Here is a 26,601-nt window from a genome sequence, read left to right as displayed (position 1 = left end):
TGGGTTTAAGCGATTCTCCCGCCTCAGCCTCTTGAGTAGCTGGGACTACAGACACACGCCACCGTGTCTGGATAATTTTTGTATTTTTAGTAGAGATGGGGTTTAACCATGTTTGCCAGACAGATTTCGAACTCCTAGCCCCAGATGATATACCCTCCTCAGCTTCCTGAAGTGTTGGGATTACAGGCATGAGCCACAGCACCCAGCCTGCATTTTTCTATTCTTAATAAATAGTATGTTTTTACAGGTAATATTTTCAACATCACCAAAAAGTATGCATAGAAAAAAGAAAAAGAAGAACTCTCTTTATAGCAAATAACAGGCAAGTTATTTCTGCCTTATAAAAAAAAATATTAGCATAGTTTAAATTGGGGAGATTTTTATTTCCTATTTGAGTTAAGAACCTCTTTGGCCATTAAAGCCAAGATTCACCAAGAGTATGTTTAGGAAAGAATGAACAAAGTAAAGAAGGAGCTACTCCTCTGTCAAGAAAATAAGAGAAATTGAAGAGAAATTGTTTAATTATAACTCAAGGGAATGAGGGTGGACAGCCGAGGATATTTGAAATAGAGTCAGGGGAGCACAGCTATAAGGAGAAATGAGACAAAAACAAGCCCCAGGCACACAGCAGAAGTTGTGGATACACAGAGGCCCAAGACCAATAAGAAATTTCATAGTGAGAAAGAACTGATTAAGTACCCCAAAATAATGACGTCTAGCATTGCATTTGAAGTTTTTGTTTTTTCGTGTCTGTGTGCCAACCAGGCTTCTGATTGCCAATCCGTATCAGCAAGACTTTAGTAAAATTATATACAACAAACATTTTTAAGCAGTGCTTTGGAAAAATAAAGAACCAGAGTAGTATGCAGCCTGAGGCAAAGTGGGTAAGGCAAGATAAGAGATCCAAAAATGGTGCAGTAGGTGAAGTAAAGCCCAAAGTTAAGGTGTAAAATAAAACTAATCAAATTCCTACCCATTCTCCCCTGAAATACTGGGATGCTAGTCATCATATGAGAGATAGGACTCATTCTGTTATTCTGCAAGTATTAAAATTACTTCTGATCCCAGAAAGCAGAAGGATTGGAGATTTGTCCAATCAGAAGAAAATATGAGTATATATGTCATATGAGATTCCCTTCAAATGACAGCACTGAAAATAACCAAAGTATCAAATCATGAAGATATTCACTTATTAAATGCAGTCCAAATTGTCTGGAGCACTGTCATGTGAACAAGCCTTGGGCAACTATACCCACAACTTGCCTGGTGTGCATGGTGCCTCTTTATGTGGTTTTATATGACTAAAAGTGCACAGCATCTGAACTATTTTTTTAAAACCATGCAGCTGGGCATGGGGGCTCATGCCTGTCATCCACACTTTGGGAGACTGAGGTGGGTGGATCACCTGAGGTCAGGAGTTTGAAACCAGCCTGACCAACATGGAAAAAACCCCTCTCTACTAAAAAATACAAAATTAGCCAGACATACAAAATTGCATGCCTGTAATCCCAGCTACTTGGGAGACTGAAGCAGAAGAATTGCTTGAACCTGGAGGCAGAGATTGCGGTGAGCTGAGATTGCGCCATTGCACTCCAACCTGGTCAACAAGAGTAAAACTACATTTCTAAATAAATAAATAAATAAATAAACAACAAAAACCATGCAAAGGAGATGGGCATGGTCGCTCACACCTGTAATCCTAGCAACCCTAGGAGGCTGAAGCAAAAGGATAGCTTGAGGCCAGGAGTTCAAGACCAGCCTGGGCAACATACCAGGACCCTGTCTCTACAGAAAAAAAAAATGTTTAATTCACCACGTGTGATGGCACATGACTATAATCCTAACTGCTTAGGAGGCTGAGGCAGGAGGATCACCTGAGCACAGCAGTACCCATCATATACGTGATTGGCTTTCAATGTTGTTCCAATTGGAGCTGTTTTTAGTTTTATTTTATAACTGTAATGCATTTATGCAAGTTTAAATATATTCAAAGTAAAATATACATCAAGAATTTGTAAATCATAGTGCATTCTACAAAACAGTTTGGAAACCCCCATGCTAAGTGATTCCTCTACTGGAGCATTCCTATGCTAAAGAGTAAAAAGCATCTACTGGTAAAAAGTTGATGAAGCAAGTATGAGTGGGTGAAAAATTCCAATTATAGGGAAAACTTATTTTCCTTTATATGCCATTTACATGCCATAAACTTTGCATCATCTTAAACAGCCATGGTGCAGTGGAAATTTTCACACATGGGTGTGATGTTTTAAAAATGATTTGCCTTTGCTTTCTTGTTCACTGTTCTTGCCTAGTGACACAGTGTATTATGAACTGAATTGTTCCCTTCCCGCCCCTACTCTCCCAAATTTTTATATGTTGAAGCCCTCACTCCCAGTATCTCAAAATATGACTAGATTTGGAGAGAGTCCCTTTAAGGAGGTAAAGATTAAGTGAGTTCACTGAGGTGAGCCCAATCTAACATCACTGGTGTCCTTATAAGGAGAGGAGATTAGGACATACAGAGACACAGAGAAAAGGCCATAGGAGGATACAGAGAGAAGGTGCCCACCTATAAGCCAAAGTAAGGGCTCAGATAAATCCAAACCTGCCAATACTTTCATCTTGGACTTCCAGCCTCCAGAACTGTGAGAAAATAAATTTCTTTGGCTTAAGCCACCCAGTCTGTGGTATTTTGTTTTTGCAACCCTACCAACTAATACAATACATAAAGATCAAATCCATTAACAAATGTATTTGTTGATTTGGAACTGAAGAAAACTGTTGGTACATACTTATCAAATCCATGATTTACTGTTATTAGTGTAATGCCATAACCAATTATACTATCACAGAGATGTGTGCAGAGAGGTATCATGAAAGGAGAGCAAAGGCCACTTGGACAAACTTTGGGTGTCTTAGCAAGGAGGCTTGTCATGTTTAGAGAGTGCTATGGTTTAAATGCACCCTCCAAAACTCATGTTGAAATATAGTTGCCACTGTGACAATATTAAGAGGTAGAATCATTCAGAGGCCTCATGAATAGATTAATTTTGTTTTACCAGGAGTGGGTTCCTGATAAAAACTGAGTTCTAGGGCCTCTTCTCTTGATCTCTCTTGTGCTCTCTCACTTTCTCTCCCTCTACCGTAGGATGATAAAGCAAGAAGACCCTCACCAGATGCTAGCACTTTGATAGCAGACTTCTCAGCCTTCAGGACTATGAGATAGAAATGTATTTGCTTTGTAAATTATCCAGTTTGTGGTATTCTCTTATAGCAACACAAAATGAACCAAAACACAGAATCGTATTTACTTTTTATATTATAATGCTTTTCTCCCTCGAAGCAAGACATTATATTTGAGAGGCTGTAGCCATAAAAAAAATAAACACGTTTTTTAACATGTTTGTGGATATAGAAACTTTCTACAATGTATTAATAATTACACTTGATAAATACTGGGGTAGTTTTAGTGTGATCCTGGCCACATTTCTGGGCATTATGGTGCCTTGGACTTTTAAAGCGTAATTGTTTGCTTTTATAGAATACTAAATGAACACTATGCTTTCAATAACTACATTGTCACTTAAATTCAGAGAAGTGGATGCACTCCTGACTTCACAATGCCATAGCTTTGAACACTTTCCTGTGTATATGTCAAATCACAAAGAGCTATTCTTATATGAAGTGATTGGTTAGACTAGATGTTGAAGTAAGTGCATACAGCTTCAAAATATCTACAGATCTTAATTTAGACAGAAAAATTATAAACTTCAGAACTTCAACTGAAAAATTCTTGAAGGGATAGGAATGGCATGGATAAACAAACACTAGTCTCTGTTGATAGAAACTTAAAGTATTTTCAATGTCATTTTAAAGTTACTACGGTAAAAGTTTGGACTTAGCAATTAAGAGCAAAAGACAAGTGGTGACCTATATATATATATTTTTGAAGTCAGCTTAGTTAAATCCTTTACAAATGTGTGTTTAATAGATTTTCAGGCACAAAACAACTCTATTGCAGGTGAGAGAAAGAAATCGATGATTATAAAACTATAATACCATCTTTTAGCAAAAATTATAGAACATGAGGCTTCTGTGGCAGTAATTATATGAGTAAACCTGGGAGAGAAATAGATATTTTTAGTAAAGGACTTGTAAGTTGCTGTTGAATTTTTTTAAGCTCTTTCAAAGATTTGTATAAAACCAGCCAAAAGCTTGATGATTTGTCAACAAGCCTATATTGCAGGAAAATTAGGAGCCAGTATACAGAGTTTATCTAATATAAAGGAACTAAAGGAATGTGTTATATTATGTTTAATGTAAACATTGAAATTAATTGAATAATTCAAATGCATGGATTCTCAAGATTTGTAATTGTTTACATTACATTACCATCACTCTGGTTTTCAGGTCATGAAAAGACATTTAATTACATCAACTAGAGTAATGCAACAAGAGTGCACTCATTCTGAATCTGTAAATGGATATGACCTAATTGGTCTAACTGGCTAAGATCCCAGTGCTATTTAAAGGTGTGGAAACTTTCTCAAATAAACTTATTAAAGATAGTACGAAAGTTATTTTTAACTTTTTTTTTAAGCAGAGAGCATAGCAATTATTTGGGTTTAACTGTAGAAGTTGGTCACTGCTACTTAAAACTTAGACTCATAGTTAACAAATCTCAAGGCACACTGCTGTGGATATAAAAAATTATGATAAATAATTTCTGCTTCTTAAGAAATGTATGATATTGTACGAAGTATAAGGCATATTCACATGAAATATAATTTATGCAAAACAGTGAAATAGCCAGGCAGAGTTACAACATAAGATAGATCTTTCTGACCTATGAAAGCAAAATAAATTTGTTCACTGTAAGTATAAGATGAGCTGGCCCTTGAAGGATACGTAACAATTGAATATGATAAGGAAAGGGTGGTTTTGACAAAGGCAAAGGATCAAGAAAACATTGTGGGGCCAGGCGCGGTGGCTTACACTTGTAATCCCAGCATTTTGGGAGGCCAAGGCAGGTGGATTACGAAAACATTGTGCATGTTTAGAATTGATGAGTAGATGTATTTCCCAGGATATCTGAGTAGGTGGGATAGAGCTGGAAAAATAGGGTTGGGTTTAGTTGTGGAGAATATTAAACGATGCCAGATTGAGAAGTATGGATCTGAAACATTGTTTTAATATTCTCATGTGTTTCCTTGGTTAGCACATCTTCAAATCCAAACAGAAACAAGATGTGGAGGAGTTGAAAGTGGATGAACTTGTTTACCTGAAAACAGCAGTTGTTCATCATATGCCTCTTACCTGAAGAGAGATTTTACAAAAGTAAGTTGATGTAGAAATTTTAAACAATTGGTTTAAATGATGATATAAAAGTCTTCCTATGTCTTAAGAATGAACTCAAACTCTAAAAGAGGATTTCTCAACTGTACTGTATCATACAGGTCAGTTGAAACCTCCCCTGAGATGAGTCCTCAATACTCCCTGACGATAGATGGTGAACCTTTGTGGTTTTCCTGCCCAGCATCCTTTCCTTCTACTTCAATCCCGTTTCACTTTTCCCATTGAATATCATTTGGTAGAACTGCCAGTTAAAGTACTTTAACTTCCCTATCATCAAGAGGAACACTTGGCCAGGTGCAGTGGCTCACGCCTGTAATCCCGGCACTTTAAGAGGCCGAGGCAGGCAGATCACGAGGTCAAGAGTACAAGACCAGCCTGGCTAACACAGTGAAACCCAGTCTCAACTAAAAGTACAAAAATTAGCTGGGCGTAGTGGTGGGTGCCTGCAATCACAGCTATTTGGGAGGCTGAGGCAGGACAATTGGTCGAACATGGAGGCAGAGTTTGCTGTGAACAGAGATCGCATGCCATTGCACTCCAACCTGGGCAACAGGGCAAGACTCCGTCTCAAAAGAGAGAGGAACACTTGACCCAAGATCAATCAAACTGCTTGTCTTTAGAATTTCATACCTTAGCAGAATGATACAAACAATGAAACTCTGAGGCAAAATATCTCAATTTGTGGTACCCTAAAGAGGCCATTCAATAGTTTCTATTAGCAGGTGCCATTCTCATTTCAGTGCACTGGTATACTAGTTCTTCAGTTTTATCTTCATACAGCTAGTTGTCCTATATGTCTCCAGGAAATCCATTTTTGCTTATGTGTTCCACAAAGAGTTTCTATGCCTTACAACTAAAACACTGTCTGGTACTGGGCAACTTCTAATAGTGGTTAGGTGGTTTCAGTATGACATGCTATTGTTAATAGGTTATACTGAGGATTTTATAGGCAAAATGACAATATAATTTATTGTCTTAAACTGGAACACTTTTGAAAGTCAAAGTGAATATCATTAAAAATTAAGCTATGACAACAGGTGTAAAACAAGACCAGGACATAGGTTTTACCCTTACTTATAGTGTATCTTGTATAAAGGATCAGATAAACAAACTCTGGTTTATATTTTGATTTTTTTTAAGAGGTGAGAAGGAATGGGCTGGTCACTGAGCAATCATCTGCTTCTAAAAATTTTTGAGGATGTCACTCCTAAGATTCCAGGTTGGTGGTTCGCCATCTTGAGAATTTGTCTGGCCTTATACTTCAAGTCTTACAGGGAAGTGTTAAAAAATAATAGCTGAGGTTGTTACTTTAGCCAGACGTATTAGTCAGGGTTCTCTAGAGGGACAAAACTAATAGGAAAGATGTATATATAAAGGGGAATTTATTAAGGAGTGTTAACTCATACAATCACCAGGTCCCACAATAGGCCGTCTACAAGCTGAGGGGCAAGGACGCCAGTTCAAGTCCCAAAGCTAAAGAACTTGGAGTCCAATGTTTGAGGGCAGAAAGTATCCAGCACGGGAGAAAGATATAGGCTGGGAGGCTAAGCCAGTCTAGTGTTTTCACGTTCTTCTGCCTGCTTTTATTCTGCTCCCACCTACAGCAGATTAGATGGTGCCCACCCAGATTAAGGTTGGGTCTGCCTTTCCCAGCCCACTGACTCAAATGTTAATCTGCTTTGGTAACACCCTCACAGACACACCCAGGAATAATACTTTGCATCCTTTAATCCAGTCAAGTAGATGCTCAGTGTTAACCATCACATCAGGTAATAAAGTTACAAGCATTTTTTTTTCATTTTTACTAAATCATTAATGTCCTATACTTTAATAGTGAACAGAGGGGGAAAAGTAAACAACAAACAACAACAACAACAACAAAAAATCCCACCTACTCAGCTCTGAGGCCAGGTGCGGTGGCTCACGCCTGTAATCCCAACACTTTGGAGGCCGAGGCGAGCGGATCATGAGGCCAGGAGATCGAGTCCATCCTGGCATGGTAAAATCCCATCTCTACTAAAAATGTACAAAATTAGCTAGGCGTGGTGGCACGCATCTGTGATTCCAGCTACTCAGGAGGCTGAGGCAGGAGAATAGCTTGAACCTGGGTGGCAGAGATTGCAGTCAGCCAAGATCTCACCACTGTACTCCAGCCTGGGTGACAGAGTGAGACTCCATCTCAAAAAAAAAAAAAAAAATTCCAGATTAATTCCCTAGACAGCCTAGAGTACAATATAGGCTGGAGGGTAACTCATCCCTGTAATCCCAATGCTTTGGGAGTCCAAGGTGGGAACATCACTGGAAGTGAAGAGTTTGAGATCAGCCTGAGCAATGCAATGAAACCTCATCTCTACCAAGAATTTAAAATTTACCTGGGGGTGGTGGAACATGCCCAGAGTCATAGCTACTGGGAAGCTTTAGGTGAGAGGATTGCTTGAGCCCAAGAGTTCAAGGTTACAATAAACTATGATTGTGCCATTGCATTCAACCCTGGGTGATGGAGTGAGACCCTGTCCAAAAAAAAGTACTATCTATAAGACATAGTCTTGGCCAGCGTGGTGGTTCACACTTGTAATCCCAGCACTTTAGGAGGCCAAGGCAGACAGATCCCTTCAGACCAGGAGTTGGAGACCAGCCTGGGCAACATGGTGAAACCCCATCTCTATAAAAAATATAGACATTAGCCAGACATGGTATCATATGCCTCTAGTCCCAGCTGCTTGAGAGGCCAAGGCGAGAGGATAGGTTAAGCCTGGGAGTTCAAGGCAGCAGTAAGCCATGTTTGGGCTACTGCGCTTCAGCCTGGACAACAGAGCAAAACCCTGTCTCAAAAACAGGAAAAAAGAAGAGAGAGAGAGAGAGAGAGAGAGAGAGAGAGAAGCCTACTGCTGAGATCCTTTTGAAAGTTATTATATGCAAAATAGGTCAATAGCATTCTTTTCCTAAGGAATAAAAAAATTGTTGAAAGTGTTCTAAGAGTAATTAGCCATGCGTATTCCATGTATATGTGTATATATATATAGATGTGTGCTGATCATAATTTTTATCTACTGAGATACACAGTTAACAGATATTTATTATGAATAAAGTATTTGATAATACAAGTTTTTCTGTAGACCAGAAAATGCCCAAAGGAAAAGAGCATAAGTATAGCTTTGTAGTATACAGAATTATAGTAAATGCTACTTGGCAATTCACTTTTTAGCTGTTTTCCACCTTAGAATTTTTAAGCATACAGTTCTCCTGCCTGGGAAGCTTGTTCCCAACTTTCCATCTGGCTAACTCTAAATTATCTTTCAGGTTTCAGCTTAAATATTATTTCCTCAGCAAAGTCTTTCCTACATGCCAAAATCTAAGTCACATACTCCTGTTCTGATCTTCATTATATTCTTTTTTCTTCACTGCAGATATTTGTAGTCATATATTTATGTGTATTATTATTTATTTAATATCTTTTAGAAGAATAGAAAGAAGATTCCTGGGAGCAAAGGTCTTATCTGTTTAAACTCTTATTAAATATACATCCAAATTAATGAAAAATCCACTAATTTCAAAAATTGTATATTTTTTTCTTGGCCATATGTTAGTTCTGTGACACATAAACAAACATGGAATAATACATATAGTCTTCTATGTGATTAAATTTGCTTCAAAAATCTGTGTAGTTTCCAAGTTTTTTTATTGTACAATAATTGTACAATCTGTAGGCAATGTTTAATTTTCTTTTAGTCAGAATAGCAAACACACCACATGAGAAAACGAAGAAAACATCAAACCTATCACTTCTCGTCTATTAATTGAAGACAGGGAAAACTTTAGTCTCAATGGGAAAATAACAAACATGTGCATGCATGATAGAAGATAAACTGATTCAAAAATGTAGTTATCAATGATGCTGACAAATAGTAAATGTGGCCAGGTGCAGTGGTTCATGCCTGTAATCCCAGGACTTTTGGAGGCTGAGGCAGAAGGCTCACTTAAATCCAGGAGTTCAAGGCTACAGTGAGCTATGATGGTGCCACTGCACTCCAACCTGGGTGACAGAGAAAGACCCTGTCTCTAAAATAAATAAATAATAAATAGTAAATGCTTAAATTTAGACTTCCCAAAATATTATTGGGGAAAAAAGTGTTACTTGTGAAATGAAAAATTTTCTTGCAGACTGATATTCTCCATAATGGGTCTTAATGAAAAGTTACTTGTTACTTGGATAGTTGTTTTTTATAAGTATCCATTGCTGTTGCCAGGGATCCATGTAATTTAGGTAAGAGTATTTATTGTTTGCTTACCTCACATTTTGGCGAAAATTTTGCAGTATCATATTAACACAAACGATTGACCTTTAGAACAAAATTTTTTAAAAAACAAAAATAGCATGCTTTTCCTCTTTCACCATCTTGTAGAAAGCTGATGTGTATTTCAAGCTTCCTGCTATGATTAGTAAAATGTGTGTTTATCCTCCTTTTGTCAGGTCCATAATCTTTTACCACTTTATTATGATTTTAAAATTGGTTTACAGATGAGAAAAGAGTGTAAATCAATGAGATTCAAAAGACTGTCAATTACATTTTCCCCCCATGAGGATCTTTAGAGCACATTTGGGAGATATGGAACCCTTAACAAAAGTACCTTAATAGAAAAGATTAAGTAGGAGACAGAATGTGTCACTTGAGTCTATTAACATCATAAAAACAATAAAATAAACCCATTATTCTCTATCATTTTAAGAATAGTATTTTAGCACAAACTAAACAACTACAATGCATTAATTTAGAGATGTGATTAAGTCATTTAGCGTTAAGCTGTAAAACAAATGTAAACCAAAGAAAGTAAAACCAACTATGAAATGACTGAAAAGGGAAAATGCAGTATTGGCATAAGGCCACTAGAGGGTGAACTGAGAAACATAGCCACAATTTCATGTGAAAATATTTCTGTAAAACACTTCATTTAATCAATATGTGACAATTTATTACATTTAAAAACATTATTTATCTTCACAGAATTTTACTTTAAGAAAAATACCCATACTTATTCTATGAGACAATTTATAACCAGAGATGAGTTGATTATTTGATTTTAGCCAACTAACCAGAAATCACAGCTCTTCTACATCTTTAACATGGCAACTATTTTGCTATTTTTAAAGTGAGTGATTCGAAAATAAACCAAAAGCTAAGTCTATATTATGTTTTAGTTAATATGATTATTTATTATTGTTTAGATAAATCTAATAGATTTAATTATAAAAAGCAAAACAATACTTATTTTAAATGTATGATATCTATAATTTAAGCATAACCAGGGCCAGACTCAGTGGCTCATCACACCTGTAATCGCAGCACTTTGGGAGGTCAAGGTGTGAAACCCCACCTCTACTACAAATTCCAAAATTAGCCAGTAGTGGTGTCCCATATCTGTAATACCAGCTACTCGGGAGACTGAAGCAGGGAGAATTGCTTGAACCTGGGAGGTGGAGGTTGCAGTTAGCCGAGATCACACAGCTGCACTCATCCTGAGTGACAGAGCAAGACTCTGTCTCAAAAAAAAAAGCATAACCATACACTTGGTGACAATATAAATTTTCTGGCAATTCACTTATGAAGAATGTTTAAATTGATTATAATAAATCCCAAGTTTCTTAAGTGTCACAAAGGCTCACTGGCTTCTTTGGTGTCTCCATTTTAGCCATTAATTAGATTTATTTAAATCGACTTTATTAAGCTGATGCAGCTAGATATCCCTTGGTTCTTTTACTTTTAACCTGAAACCGCTGTCAGAAAATGTATACTCTTCCATGAATATGCTTCCTTTCTAAATTTTACAAGTATTCACTTCATAGGCTTTTTATTATTGTTTTTGATGATTAGTGTATTGATGACCATGATGATGATGGCTAACATTATTGAAGCAGATACTGTTCAAAGTATATAACATAAAGGAACTCCTTAAATGTGCCCAGAACTATTTGGAATGTACAATATGAATAAAATCATTCAATCCTCAAAACAAATCTATGAGGTAAGTTCTATTTATCTTGATTCTATAGATAAAGAAACTGAGGAACAGAAAGATTCAGTAACTTACTCAAGATCTCATGCCAACAAGTGGTGCAGCCAGGATTTCAAGTCTTGCAGCATAGACACAATCACCCCTTGGCATCTGCAGGGGATTGGTTCCAGGACCTCCTGCAGAGTTCAAAATCCATGGATGCTCAAGTTCCTCATATAAAATTGCCTAGTACAGTCAGCCTTCCATATCCATGGATATGGAAACTCCTGATACAGAGGGTCTACTACACTGGAAGAATTTTTACTTCAATTATTTAGAAGTAGTTTACTTCTGCTGATAGTTTAACGTTATCAAGCTGTCATCTATTAAGATGCAATTTTGGGGCTGGGCACGGTTGCTCAAGACTGTAATCTCAGTGCTCTGGAGATGGAGACCAGCCTGGGTGACATAATGAGACTCCATGTCTATAAAAAAGATACAAAAATTAGTGGGATGTGGGGGGAAATGCCTGTAGTCTCAGCTTCTTGAGAGGCTGAGGTGAGAGAATTGTTTGAGCCCAGGAGGTAGAGGCTGCAGTGAACTGTGATTATTCCATTATGCTCCAGTCTGGGTGACAAAGTGACACCCTGTCTCAAGAAAAAAATGCAATCTTGCAATTTATACCCATTTTTGGTTACTTTCATTTCTGGATGCTATCGTAGATTTATATAATTTTTAAATTCCCTAATAATATGACATTATTACATGTATGAATATCCTGTTTCCTAAACTATCACAATATATCACAGTGTTTTCAATTTTTTGTCATGTCTAAATGGTATATATAATATTGTTCCAGGTACCAAAAGAATCGACTCATGTATTTTATCTCAGTTTTCATAGTTGCTTTTTCTATTTTGTAAAAGTTATATTAATATAGTTATTATATCATTATTACTTAATGATTTAATATTTAATATCTATATAATAACTAGAATTATACTTTTATTATTTGCCTGTCTTTTCTTTTTATGTAATAACAATAATATGGATCTTGCTGAAAGATAACATGATATTGAAGCAGCTTGGTAATATGGAAAAAACCAAAGCCACTAGAAGCCAAACCCACTGGACTAAATATCAGAAGATGAAGATTCTATTTCTGACTTTGCCACTTATGTGATATCAAGTAAGTGACAACTTTCTGAGCTCAGAAATCAGAATTTCTCAGTCAGTGATCAAAAAATGTATATCAAATTAAAAAGGACTTTGTGACACCTTTAAGTCCATAGCATAGTTAAATAATTTAAACGATATTATTTAAATAAGATGAATTTTAATTAAAATAGTTGAATGTGTTTCTGTCCAAAACACCAAATAAATATCATACAATTTAATTCTGCTAAGTGTTAGAATCCATGAATGTAGATAAAAAGGGATAAGTTTTGCAAAGAAGGTAGAATCCAGAATGTGAAGGATTCTGAACACCTGTTTATCCTTGGTCTAAAGGAAAATTGGGGGCCACTGAATGTTTCGCAATAGAATAATGACATAAGACCTGAAATTTAAGAAAATTATTTTTACGGCTATGTTTAGGACAGACTATCAAGTGAGAATTGAAGAGAAGAGGCCAATTATAACAGTATAGGTAATAGAAATAGAATGTCTACATGCAAATTATAGATTGTAATGATAATTTTCCTTACATTTGAAAAGAAATTCATATTGGTGAGTAAATTCAAAAAAATAGGTAAATGTGATTTTGTCTATATTTTAGTTTATTGCAAATAACTTAAGCTATGTTTATAAAGCAAGTTGTTGAGGACAGTTAATCTATTAAATTGAAAACAGGTTTGCTAAGATAACTTTATAACTCCCACTTTGGTGAATTCCTTGGGTCATTTAATTTTGAAAAAGCACTTACATGAATTTCCATAAGTGAATAGCGATGTTTCGATTAAGTGCTATATGTTTAGCTATTTATTAACATTTTAGTGATATGATTAACCATAATTTAACAATTCAATACCCTTCTTGACTTGACTGCAATGTAATGCCAGCAAGTAATATCAAGAAATATAAAAATATAAAGACAAATACACAACATCACTTAGTGATAATGCTGTCACAATTTTTTTATTGGTTCTATAATGACATAAAGCCAACATGAGTGAATCACAGCAGCTGAGAAGGCAGTAAGGGTATAAAAACTGAAGCAGTGAGTTAAAATTTCCCTAAAGAAATTCAGAAGAATAATATTACGACATTTTCACTTATATTCAGTAACAAAGAAATGACATGCACGTACGACTGCCTTAGAGAGAGACAGCAAAATACAATCATGGAAGCAGGAGACACTACAAGACCAATAATAGAGTGAACAAGCCTTTGAATTAAGCTCACAGTGGTCACAAAACAGAACACTCTACTTTTGGTCACAGCTCTTAAGAAACAAAGGTAATGTATAGTAACCTTAGAGAGATTCACTTTAATAGACTACCTCTTCATGAGAAGTCTTTTTTGGCATGTTTGTCTCTTCATGAACATGTGGGATTCAGTTTCATGGCAGCGCTATATCTAAATTTAGCTGTGCCATGAAACTGAATCCCACATATTAAATCATAACTGGCATCTGCGGGCATATTTAGGAAAAAGCATGTTAATATATACTCCATTTCTGTTATATGCAACCTGGCAATTTTTCTGCGTATTTTTAAAAGATAAGCTGTTTGCTTATATGAATCAAGATGAGTTTAAATATATGTTGGTTTCAATAAAAAAGATTTTTTTGTTTGCCAATGATTTCATAACTACACACATTTAAGTCCATGTAAAAGTCTTATAACCCTTTAGAGCATCAGAAGTGGCTTAACCAGCACTAGGACATAATGCTGAGGCAAATTTAAAGCAAAAAAAAAGTCTCTGTCTTAACAGCTGTTAACTGCTGTGCTCAGACTCTCCACGCTGTTGCTTCTCATTTAACCATAGAAATGATTGATGTAGGTAAAAATAATTCTCACCACTTAGATGGCAGTGAATAAACTTCCCAGTTACCAGCTAAATATCAAGAACTTGGTAGATATAAATCCTGTTACTGATTAGGCAGTGCAGCTTTATAGCCCTTAAGTAAGAGGAAAATCAGAAGCTCATTGGAGTTGATTTAAACAAAATTCTCAAGGTTGGTTGGAGATAGGAATCAATCACTCTTAAAATCAAGCTGGCTCAACAAACATAGGGTTGTAAACAAGATTACACATAAAAGGAAAAAATGAAATGGAAGTTTGTTCACTTTTTAATAGGTTTAAAAGAAGAAATATAATCAATCTTAGACTATTAAATAAACAAATAAGATGGTTACTGTGTTTAAGATAAATTTTAAATTTATACCTTCTCTGCAGGAAAAATTAAACATAAACAAACTGGATGAAATCTAAAATTGGTTTATAATCCGTTAAAAAGTATTGCTGTATGTCTAGTTGCAGAAGGATTCTTATTCTATGTCTATTTAATGCCTTAAAATATGTTGCAAAGGAAAAAACTATATATATAAAATCAAACTCCTGAGCTTTTGTCCTACTTAATGACAAATGACTCATGTGATTTATTCTTTCAGTTGACCTGCTGGGGGAATTAATTTAAAGAATAATGGATGTTGCAACTGTGTCTGGCATTGCTAATTTGTTGATGACTTGCTCATAACAATTTCTCTGAATTTCTAGCCGACGAGATGTTTTTTAAGCGAGTAGATTTAGAAATTCCAGTTTGGATTTTTTGTTTGTTTTTAATAGAATTTGCTGGCAATAGCTGGCCATCGGTGACTGAGGAGCCTCAGCTATAAACTTCACCCTTTTTGTCTCATTTACCTGCCACGTTATTCCTCTTGCCACTACACATTGTTTTTCAGAACATTCCTCCTTCTTGGCACTAAGGGATTAACATAAGATAGAGGTCAGAGGGAATAAGTATATAAAACATCATGGAAAGGACAGGAAAAATTAGCTGACTATCAGAAGTCTAAATTTAATCCTGGTAGTAGGACTAACAAGTTACTAATATAACTAACCAAGCAACTAATGCTTCAGTTTTCCATTCTTCATATGTAGCAGTAGGTGTTAGAAATCATGCTCTCCGAGGTTCTTCTAGCTCTGTAATTTATTATTCTGAGTGTGTGAAGAAGGATAAATTAAACCATCATGTATTATTGAAGCAATATTTGTTACAACACAATGGCAGTACTTATTTTTTCTTTTTCACAGAAACTAATGTATCAACTTCAAAACATCATAATTCCATCTCCATTTCTAGTTCCAAAAAAAAGTAGAATGTGAACTGTAAAGTTTGATAGAATCTGTGGAGATCTTTAGATATGTTATAATATTCACTCTGTCTGTTCAAGATACCCCTTTATACCAAATGTCTATGATGAACAGCCCCTTTTCCTAGTGGAAATAGCAGGCAACGTCATTTAGGTAAGGCTTGAAAGTGTGCAATGTTTATAAGTTGTCATAGAACAACAACAAAAAACTATGTAATGGAATAATTATGGGGACTAAATATTATAAACTAAAAATAAATAATTGTTTTCATTATCTTTAGCTTAGACCACTGAGGTACATTTCTGTGTCAAGTACTGCCAAGAATGGGAAATTTTATTGTACTTGCAAGCTATCAAGCTGGCCTGCCACAATTTTTGGTTGCTAGCAGAAGACATGAGACTTCTAGGTCAGAGAAAAAGAAGTTTATTACTCATTGTATTAGCTGATTCCAGAGTATTATCATTTAGGCCTGTACTCTAGTTCCCACAGACAGATTAGAAAAGGGACAGATGCTATCCATACATGTAGTGGGTTACATTACTGGAGAGAATTCTGAGCTTAGGAAACAGATTCTAATAGATAATAAGCTTGACTGGCCTGTCCCCCATACACAGAATACATCATATGTATTTATACAAGAAAATAAACAAACATGTCTTTGCTCCAGAGGAAGATACCATCTCCATCTTTCAGATTGTTCCCTATCCAAACATTTTTAGGAAGAGTTCAGAATAAAGGCTGTAAGTTCCTCTGCTAGCAAGGTGTACAGAGACCTTTGGAGAATTACGCCCAACAATATGTTAAATCCAGTATTTTTAAGAATGGTTAATCATCAAGGTCATATTAAAGCAAATATGTATTATGCTGTACTAAAAATGTTTACATTTTAGATATTTATCATAATTGGAATTTGGGAAAGGGGTGAGATTAAAAAATAAATAGCAAGACAGACCAGAATAGCATTTTAACTCCGCAAATATTTACATAGAGTTCACTAAGTTAAAGGCTATTATCAAAGTCTTTGACAACTTCCATTTTGCCAAAGCCAGTGGTCAATCCTATGTCTGTTTCTCATTCCATCACTCAGCAGCACTGACCAGTTGACTGCCTCCCCATCTTGTAACACTTCCTTCTCTTGATTTCCAAGATGCTCCAGTATCCTGGCTTTTCTCTTACCTTATTGGTAGTTTCTCTCTAGGATACTTTGCTAATCTTGATTCGTAGGACAAAACTGTAAATTTTAGCTTGTCCTTCGATGAAGTTCTTCTCCATCTACTTTTTTCTATATGGTCTTATCTAGTCCCACATATTAAAATCTAATCCATATTATAATTACCCGAATGTCTCTGTGGCTGAAAATCCTGTCCAGATCACTGGCCAATTCTGTATTCCTGTTTCTCCTAGGATGTACTCAGAATGTCAAACTCAACATGTTCAAAACAGAATTCTTGATTTTCTTCAGCTCAACAAAATCAGCTTCTCCTCAAGAAGTTTTCATTTCAGTTACCAGTACAAATATCAGCTCAATTGCTCAGGCCCCAAATGCAGATGTTGTTATGTTTTATTTCTGTCTTTTTTATATCCTTGACAATCCATTGGTAGGTCATGTCAGCAATACCCCAACATATACCTGGCATTTCCTTGCCATCTTTAATACAGTGTTTTTGTACTAGCTATTATGATTTTTTTGCCTGTTCTATTATATTTGTTTCTTAAGTGTTTTTATTTTTGCCTCACTGTGGCTCATCCCTACATGGCAACCAAAGTGAATGTTTTTAAATGGCTTAACATTTGTTTAGGCTTAGATGGGCACGGTGGCTCATGCCTGTAATACCAGATTTGGGAGGCTGAATAACAGGTGGATTGCTTGAACCCAGGAATTCAAGGCTGCAGTGAGCTACGATTGTACTACTGCACTTCAGTCTGTTTTGCAGTGATATCCTGTCTCAAAAAAAAAAGATCTCCAGCTTAAAAATTTTCCAATGACGTCTAAGTTTCAACAGAATAAAACTCAGCTTCCTACAATGGCTTACAAGGCTATGTAGACTTAGCTAGTACTTGCTTCTGGGTCCCTCCTTTTTTTTTAAATTCCACTTTCCCAAATATTCTCTGAACTTCATCCACACTGTCTTTTTTATTTCCTCAAGCACATCAAACTTTTCCCCATCTTGGATCCATTTCATTTGCTCTTCACTTTGCCTGGAATATTCTTCCCCCAGATTGCTGTATGGCTGTGTCTTTCTCATCAGTTAGATCTTGGTTCAATTTTATCTCAGAGAGATTTCTCAGATCTCCCACTCCTTCCAATTCAGTCACTCACTGTAGCAGACACTTTTTGTTGCTTATTCTACAGCCGCTATTTGATGATAGGACCTTGATATTATTCACATCCCCTAGAAAAACAAGATCTTCAAGGGAGACTGCACCCTTTCTAACCCCAAATGAAGATGCTTGATGGTTTTTGTATGTTTGTTTTTATTGTTATTATTGTTTTTAGACCGAGTCTTGCTCTGTCACCAAGCTGGAGTACAGTGGCATGATTTCAGCTCACTGCTGCTCCCCCCCCGACATACCCCACTACTTCCAGGGTTCAAGTGATTCTCCTGCTTCAGCCTCCAGAGTAGCTGGGATTACAATCAAGTGCCACCACAACCAGCTGATTTTCATATTTTTAGTAGAAATGGAGTTTCACTGTGTTGGCCAGGCTGGTCTCCAACTCCCAAACTCAAGTGATTCGTCTGCCTCAGCCTCCCAAAGTGCTGGAATTACAGGCATGAGCCACCCACACCCGGCCAAGATACTTGATTATTTTAAGGCATTCATCATCACCTCAGACTATTAACAATTGATTGGTTTAGGAATAAACATATATAATACAGAGGAAATTTTGAGTGGGGGCCAGGACATTGCACTTCTAGAAAAATGTATCTCCCTGTTTAAAAAGAATGCTGCCTTTCCTATTGCCAGGATATCATTGTCTGAAAATGACCCCTGAGACTCTGCTGTTTTGGAGTCCTCAAGATATCCAAGCAAAAAGGACTGGCCAACATGTTGGAAATGGCAAAGCAGAATTTCTGAAAATGATAAAGTAAATTAATTCTTGAATTCATTATCCTGGAACTCTTCTAGCCCCAAACTTTATGTTGTATGAAATAATTGATATCCTCATTGAGTAAAATTTTTGTTATTTTTTTTCTGTAACTTGAGAAAGAAAGCATCCTTACTGCTATATTCGCTAGCCCATTGTCTTATTTTTTTTTCTTCTTAGCACTTTTCTCATTGAGGCCAGGGACCTTAACTGTCTTGTTCATCACTATATATGCAGCACTCAGAATATAGCACTTGGGCCTAGTAGGTGCTCAGTAGATATTTTTATTTTTATTTGTTTATTTATTTTTCTTTGAGGTAGAGTTTTACTCTTGTTACCCAGGCTGAAGTACAGTGGCGTGATCTCATTTCACTGAAACCTCTGCCTGCTGAGTTCAAGCAATTCTCCTGCCTCAGCCTCCTGAGTAGCTGGTATTACAGGCACGGATGACCACACCCAGCTAATTTTTTTAAATATATATATATATTTATTGGAGATGGGGTTTCACCATGTTGGCCAAGCCAGTCTCAAACTCCTGACCTCAGGCAATCCGCCTGCCCTGGCTTCCCAAAGTGCTGGGATCACATGCATGAGCCACTTCACCCAGCCTGTAGATATTTTGAAATCAATGAATAAATGAGACAAAATCAATGTCTGAAGAAGCCTATAGTGTGTTTAAAAGAATTTAATTTTTTCACACATCCTTGCACATGCAATAGGTATAAGAATCCTTTAAACTATGTTAATATGCTTTTCTCTTTCATCTTTCTATGCCATGTAGTCTTCTCCCAATCAAGTATTTTCTTTGTAGGGGCTTAGGGTTGTTAAAAGAAAGAGAAAGAAGTGCCTGCTCAGAAGTGTTCTACAGAACAAAAGAAGGATATTTTTTAGTGTCTTGCAAGACAATTTTCTAGACTCCAGGTAGTTTTGAAAAAGAAAAGAATTTTCTAAATTTTTTAAACTGTCATTGGCATACTAAGATCCCAGGCTGCCCTCCTGATGTGCTCAGATCTGCAACAAAGTAAAGAAACCAAGAAAATGAGTCTTCCCACCTGTTGAGAGAGATGGGTTAGAGAAGTTTCTGGGGTAGGCAGCAGGGAGAGATTCTCGAAGCAGTTGAAAGATTATTGGAAAGGCTTCCATGTGATCCCCCCAGCACCGAAGGAGGTGGCTTGGGGAAATGGAAGGTTGATGTGAAAGTCAGAGAGGTTGAAGTCTTTCACAATGGGAGTTCAAATGTCTGGAATGAAGAGCTTTAGAGGGTTTCAGCATGATGCCATAAAGGGTTAAATCCCGTCTCTTTAGAAACATGATAAGAGAACTCGCAAGGCCATGAGAGCCAGCAAGAATCCAGAGGACAGTGCATAAATAAACCTGAGGTATACTCTAACCTGTGCCACGAATATGTATCTGACTTTTTTTTTTTTAAACAGAGTCTTGCTCTGTCTGTCAGCCAGGCTGGAGTGCAGTGGCATGATATTGGCTCCCTGCAACCTCTGCCTCCCAAGTTCAAAGCAAGTCTTGTGCCTCAGACTCTCAGACTCCCAAGTAGCTAGAATTACAGGTACTCACCACCACGCCTGCCTAATTTTTGTATTTTTAGTAGAGATGGGGTACTGCCATGTTGTCAGGCTGGTCTTGAACTCCTGGCCTCAAGTGATCTGCCCACCTCAGACTCCCAAAGAGCTGGGATTACAGGCATGGGCCACAATGCCCACTCGTATATCTCACTTTTGAGTTCAAAACCATACCCAATTGCCTGATCAATATTTCTACTTGGATGACAAATTGAAGTCTTAAGATTCACATACTGCATCAGTTGGCATACCTAAAATAGAAATCTTGTTCTATTTCTCCCTCCAAACCTACTCCTTCTCCTTTCTTGTCTATCTCAATAAATGTTCACTTTGGCCAATGGTTCAGCTCACATTCTTTGGCATCAGCTTTGACTTTACTCTTAGGCTAATAATTTCAACAAGTTTGACTATCTCTAAGTTCAAAATATATTCAAAATCTGGTTGGTTTTCACTCATCTCTACTATGTCCACTTTAAGCCACTATCATTTCTTGCCTGGATAACTGTAATAGCTTCTTAACTGGTCTTTTACAGTAAAAGCCATATCATATCTGTTTGCTACTTAAACCTTATAATAGTTTCACAATGAATTCACAATAATATCCAAGCCTCTCTTATGGCCTTGGAGGCCCAACTTCATCTGATTCCTCTATAACTCTCTGATGCACCCACCAATTACTCCCATTCATTCTTCAAGTCTTGGTTAAACTTTTTCCCTTCTTTTCTAATACCAGCATCCTTCATTCTCCATATTCCCATTGATCTTGAATGTCAATCAATTATATATAATTAATTGCCATACCTGTTGCATATGCTTTCCTATATTGGACTTATTTCAGCACCTTAAAGTGGCACATACTTGCTTGGTCTGGAAAACTGCCTTCTTCTCTCCTGGTGCTTCTCTATTTTGCAAGTATAACTCCTGTTTCTCAATCAGTCGTTGGCCTAAAATCCTTCTGGAAAACTTTTCTAGTCTCCTAAGATTAACTAGTGTCCCTGTAAACACCCCCTCATCACACTCATCACACTTTGATTGAGTACTTATTTGCATGCCATTTGCCTCACTCTGAAAGAGTGAATGAATATCATCTATCTGCTAGACCTGTGCTGTCCAACATAGCAGTCACTAACCACATGTGAGTAATGAGCATTTGCAAGGATCACATCCAAACTGAGATGTGCTATAACTGTAAAATATGAACAGGATTTCCAAAACACTGCCAGAAAGAAAGAATATAAAGCATCACAATAATAATTTTTATATTGGTTCCATGTTGAAATGATCAGATCTTATATATATTGAGATAAATATAGTCAGTCTTCCATATTCATGGGTTCTACATCCATGGATTTAATGAACTGTGGATCTAAAATATCTGTAGTGAACACGTCCAGACATTTTTTCCTTAAGATTGTTCCTTAAACAACATAGTATAGCAACTATTTACATGGCATTTACATTCTGTTAGGTCTTATAAGTAAATAGACATAATTTAAAGTGTATAGGAAGAGGCTGGGCATAATGGCTCAGGCCTGTAATCCCAGCACTTTGAGAGGTGAAAGTCTGAGGATCATTTGAGGCCAGGAGTTCAAGACCAGACTGGGCAACATGGCAAAACCCCGTCTCCACTAAAAATAGAAAACTTAGCCAGGCATGGTGGTGCATGCCTATAATCTCAGCTACTTGGGTAGCTGAGGCAGGACAATTGCTTGAGCCCAGGTAGTGGAGGTTGCTGTGAGCTGAAATCACACCAGTACACTCCAGCCTGGGTGACAGTGAAAAACTCTGTTTAAAAAATAAATTAAAAAAAAAAAGTATATAGGAGGATATGCATAGGTTATGTGCAAATACTTTGGAACTTGAGCATCTGTGGATTTTGGTATCTGTGGGAGGTCCTGGAACTAAGCTCCCATGGATACTGAGGGACAATTAACCATATATGAGTAAAAGTTATTTTACTTTTTTCTGCTTATTCTTTTTAACCTGACATTAGAAAATCAAATATTTCTTATGTGCCACACATCATATTTTTATCAGACAGCACTTCAGTAGGTCATGGTCTTCAGGAGTAGTGTGAACATATTGTATTGATTCTCTAACACTTTATGGCCTCAAAAATGTGTACTAGATGAATAAATTAATAAATGGCAAGTAAGCAGTAGAAAAATAGCTGCATCATTTAATTAGCAACAAGTGAAGAAATTTGCAGAGGTTGTATGTACTAATTTATCAAAGTGATTTTAGATCTGTCATAAAAACATCCTCTTTTTTATGCTTATAAATGTAGAAATCAGGAAAAAAACTAGACTGAAAACCTTATCATCATAAAGCTTTGACTCTAAAAACATATATGTGTATATATATGTATATGTATGTGTGTGTGTGTGTGTGTGTGTGTGTGTGTGTGTATATATATGTATATACACACACAGAGTCAGTATATATATATATATATATATATATACTCTGCTTTAATAAATCTTTTGGATTTTCATTTGAATCTGTTTGGGGGCAATTCTGAATGTGCCTGTCATAGGCAGATGCTTCTGTTCTCTAAGACTAGAGACATAGGAATCAGTAGGTGGTGGTGCAGATGGCAAAGAGAGGGTGGGGTGACATTTCAAACTGTGGGCGGGACTAATGCAAATTTGGCAGCCCAAATGGAATTTCTGTGGGCCTGACAATTTTTGCAAGACTTCTTGCTTCCCAAGCAATCTACATCTATCCACCCCCCTACACACATATAAATATATGTATTTATATGTGTGTGTATATATATATATGTGTATTTGTGTATATATATGTGTGTGTGTACATATATATATATATAATATATATATAGAAAGAGAGAAAAGATAGACCTAAACCCTCTCCATTGGGAATTTTGTATGTTGCAATTATCAAAGACCAAAAGAGTCTCTCTCAAAATTTTGCTTATGGTATCAAACTTTATACTTCTAACATAGAAAAATAAGGGAATTTCTGTCTAAAGTGATCTTAAATATAGTGAAATATATTTGTTTTTCATTGTGCATTTAATTATTAGAAACATGTAAGTATGTACATATAGTTTTTTTTAAAAAATGCAAATTATTTAATCTGATTTTTTTAGCTCTTACCATTGGAATTGCACAGCCACAGAACACGAACTGCCTGAGACAAGTCAGCCTCCACACCAAGCTCTGCCAGTATGACTCAATACCATTCTCAAGATACCAAGGCAGAGGAATTTAATCTCTGTATCCTTGGTCTCTAACCTTCCAGAAGAGAATCTCCTTCAGCTTGTCAACATCTTCATCTCCTTTAGCATGTCAACATCTTCAACATCTCAGGTCAAAAGAGATGATATGTTTTCAGTCATCTAGCTGTAATAGCTCACTGTGTTAGAGCTTTTTTTTTTGAAGGTTCGTCAGCATGTAAGGCCCAATTATGTTACTGAAACGCTTTGCAAACTATTACTTTCAATGTTCTCCTCTACCAAAGTTGTAATAAGATTAGAAGATTTAAAGAAGAAACTGTTAACTGACTGTGATAAAAAACAATGCATTTTTCAGGACCACCAAAATGTTATAGACCCTTATGTCCTGAATTCCAAGTAGATTACATTTTAAGTTTTTGCTGGGCAGACAAAATAAAAAAGAGAGAGAGATTATTTCGTGCAAATGAGTCTCTGGAGTAACCAAATTCTTATATATTGCTAGTTGGGATGTAGACCATGATCGTTACCATAGAAAATAATCTAGTATTATTAATATTTAGTAAAGTTGAGAATGCCCAACTATCCAACAATTCATTCTTAGGATTGTATCCCAAGGGAAATCTCAAACATGTGAACCAACAAATAGATATAAGAATGTTCACAGAAATACTGTTGATGACAGCATAGAATTAGGGGCTACAAAAAGACCTATCAGCAATAAAATTAATAAAAAGAACTGTGGTGAATTTGTACATTGAAATGCTAGAAAGCAATAAAAATGAATGATATACAGTTAATATTGGCATATTGAAATCACAAGATAGAGGTGAAAACAAGACATGAAAGATTATAAACAATGAAATTTTACTTACACAAAGCTTTAAAACATGCAACATGAAACAGTGTGCATCGATTAGAAATATAGCCAAAGGGGATAAAAATGTTTGTGTATTTTAAAAATAGTGATCATGAAAACTTCAAGATATTAGTGAATTTATGGGAAATGAAGGGAGATGATGATGGAACCAGGACAAGGCAAGCCAGGGCTTCCCAGGTGTGCTGGTAATGCTCTATTTTCTAAACTGTGTGGTAGATATAGAAGTGCCTGATTTATGACTACTTATTATACCTTATAATCTGTTATAAGTATTATTTTATATGCATCAAATATTATACTTAAAAACAGAGTTATAAAGAAGAGAGAGGAAGGAAGGGAGAGAGAAAGAAAGGAAAGACATGGAAAAATTAAAAAGGAAAATAATGACTAAGAATGAAATAGCTAAGAAGTCTCAGCAAAATGGAAATCCCAAAGGGAAAGTTGCAGAAAACAGAAAAATGTTGATCATAATGGTATTAACCACAACATTAAAATGATGATGAAGATGATGATGATGGTGATGTCACAGTATCTAACAATCATGGAGTGGTTGTTATTTTCCAGATAATATTTTTAGTTTATTAACTCATCTAAACATTACAATAACTTTGTGGGATAGGTTTCACTGTTATTTTCACTTTTTACATTACTAAACTGAAGCATATAAAATTCCAATAAACTTGAAAATGTTACACATTTGGTAAGTAGCAGAGCAGAAATATTAATTCCATTCCAGACAGGCTGATTGCTTAACACCATGCTATCTAAAGTGTCCAAGAATCATCACCCCCTAATAATGAGTGATTGATTTTTCCTACCCTATCCATCAAAGCCTCCATGAATCACCCTCAGTCTTTCCTAGAGTATAACTACATTGTTTATGGGGATTTTACTGTTGTTTCAGGAGTTATATAATTAATTAAAAGTCCATCGGATTCTCTACTTTTACTTTTGAAGAAATTCTGCGGTTTCCTGCTTCTCTCAGGAGTAATCATCCTTTATAAAATACTGAGCTTGGAACCTGTAGCAGAGGTATTGTGTCACTTTTATTAAATGTGTTTTCACATATGACTGTTCTTCAGTTGCATCATATTCTTTCCAAAGAAACAATAAGTCTTATGTGGTGCATAGGATTTTCCATGCATCATATAATATTTCTTTAAAGAATAAAATTGGGTAATACCATCTTCCATATTTTTTAGTTCAGTCTTCATTGAAAACTGACAGAGAGCAGTGCCAAGGTTAGATATTTGTACACAGGGACAATTACATACTTAAACAGGAAAATTTTCAGAAACTACATATTTCTCCAAAATATCATTATATTCTGTAACTGTCTCTTTTTTCTCATTTCATTGTGATGATCTTATTCTATGGAATTGTATATGCTTATTAATATTTTATTGTTCTAGTTAATACAAGTCATCATAAAACAAAGTTATATATGACTCACCAAGTTGGAAAAAAAAAAAAAAAGATCAGAATAATCATTGAAGCTGAGTCATCTTCCTTTAATTACTCTGCTCCTTGATCTCACTTCCTGGGACAGTACTGGTGACTTCCTTCGCTGTTCAACTTTTTGTAGAACCATAATCCTTACCTAAAAGTTTGAGTGATGATGTAAAAAGATCTAAAGGGTTTTCCAGAGCAAGGCTATAGTGGAAATATCACAGACTTCCAATCAGTGACCTCGGTTTATTTCCAGCTGCTGTTTAGTAGCTGTGCTTTCCTTTTTTTTTTTTTTTTTGAGACGGAGTTTCACTCTTGTTACCCAGGCTGGAGTGCAATGGCGTGATCTCGGCTCACCGCAACGTCCGCCTCCTGGGCTCAGGCAATTCTCCTGCCTCAGCCTCCTGAGTAGCTGGGATTACAGGCACGCGCCACCATGCCCAGCTAATTTTTTGTATTTTTAATAGAGACGGGGTTTCACCATGTTGACCAGGATGGTCTCGATCTCTTGACCTCGTGATCCACCTGCCTTGGCCTCCCAAAGTGCTGGGATTACAGGCTTGAGCCACCGCGCCCGGCTAGCTGTGCCTTCTTAAACAAGTTTCTTAATTTCTCTTTGGCTCTCATCAACTTACTTAAATTTAGCTTCAATTTTCTTACTTATATAAAGGAAATAAGATCTCTTTACAAGATGGTTTTGACAATTCAATGAGATGAAATATATGAAACATGCAATACAGTGCCTGATA

At 36.2% G+C, this 26,601-nt stretch overlaps 1 long non-coding RNA gene across 1 annotated transcript; it reads left to right on the top strand.

The window, feature by feature from the left end:
• Window positions 1-4,685: 4,685 nt before the first annotated feature.
• On the top strand, window positions 4,686-25,588 carry LOC116550413. Its single transcript, XR_004268394.1, has 2 exons — window positions 4,686-5,337; window positions 23,440-25,588. It is a non-coding gene; the product is annotated as an uncharacterized LOC116550413 (long non-coding RNA).
• The last annotated feature ends 1,013 nt before the right edge of the window (window positions 25,589-26,601 follow it).

The sequence above is a fragment of the Sapajus apella genome, unplaced genomic scaffold, assembly GCF_009761245.1.
Source record: "Sapajus apella isolate SASKATOON/1434 unplaced genomic scaffold, GSC_monkey_1.0 scaffold7, whole genome shotgun sequence".
Classification (NCBI taxonomy): Eukaryota; Metazoa; Chordata; class Mammalia; order Primates; family Cebidae; genus Sapajus; species Sapajus apella.
The sequence above is the reverse complement of the archived record's forward strand: the minus strand, read 5'-3'. Positions and strand labels throughout refer to the sequence as shown.